We start from the raw sequence: 1,181 nt of genomic DNA on the forward strand, positions 1-1,181 counted from the left end.
GATGCACTGATGGGTGTGAAGGGAGATCTTGTACTCTATCCTGAGCGGGACAGGGAGCCAATGAAGGGTTTTCAGGATGGGGGTGATGTGATCCTGCTTTCGCACCCTCATCACCCTCACCCTGTAGAGTGAGTACAAGTCAACTACCAACAACTGAGCCAATTTTCAAAGAACCAGTAGTACTGGAAGGTTTGGTAAGGGGAGCAGGCTGTGGAAATATAATGAGGAGACTGCAGGCTTGGATGGGTTAGGGTTAGGGTTAGGGTTAGGGTTGGATGAATCTTACATAGAAGATCGTGGAAATTAGCGACAAGCTAATCTTCTCAACTGCTTAAGAAGTGAACTATTAGCAGGAGAGAAACAGTGTTGTCAAACTAGGAGCGATCTGAGGTCCTGGGGCAGGAATTGCAGGTAAAATGCGGTGCATAATTTTAGCCCCTCCCCCCGCTGCTTCTTCTAGGCATGGCTGATTATTTTCTTGAATAAATCTAAATGATATTGAACTAAAACTACGAAAAGACTGTAGCTAGTAGGAGAAAATGTGAACAAAAAATGTCTTTCGGTGATATTTATAAACAGGAAGTTTATAAGCCTGGTAACTGGAAGCTGGTGTCCTCTAGTTTGGCGAGAGGGTGGGCCTGTTGACGTCCGGGCAGCTGCCTCTTTAAGGAGACCGGCGTTGCTTGCTATTCTGAGCACACGGTCCAAGCAGACTAGGCGCTGGTGACTTCTGCTTGTTCCTCCGAGCTGTATCCCAGTTTGTCGGGGGGGGGGGGGGGACCTTGGCTCTCCTGTGGCTTTCGAGAAAGCCATTAGACGTCAAAGCACAGGAGTCCGATTAAATCTATGACGAAAGCACCTATCCTGGAGATCGGGATCGACAGGCGTGACTCCACAACTCAGCTGTTTACTCTTTATTTCCTGCCGGATCACTGCAGCAACGTTGAGGCCTTGACGTCCAAGGCCGGCTTATTAGGTGGTCCTCTGTGGGGAAAACAGGACAGTGTCTCTTCCTGCAGACCCTTATTATGGGAACCCCTGCCTTTGAAATCAGTTGAATGCAGTTCGCTGAAATGACAAGGTCACACAGTGTCTAAAGCGTTCTCGTGTTCTGTGTCTTGAGTGTTCTTGAGTTGTTTCTTATTCCAAAGGTGTCTTCCTGGGCCAGCTATAGCTATAGG

This window comes from Brienomyrus brachyistius, chromosome 7 (genome assembly GCF_023856365.1).
Source record: "Brienomyrus brachyistius isolate T26 chromosome 7, BBRACH_0.4, whole genome shotgun sequence".
Classification (NCBI taxonomy): domain Eukaryota; kingdom Metazoa; phylum Chordata; class Actinopteri; order Osteoglossiformes; family Mormyridae; genus Brienomyrus; species Brienomyrus brachyistius.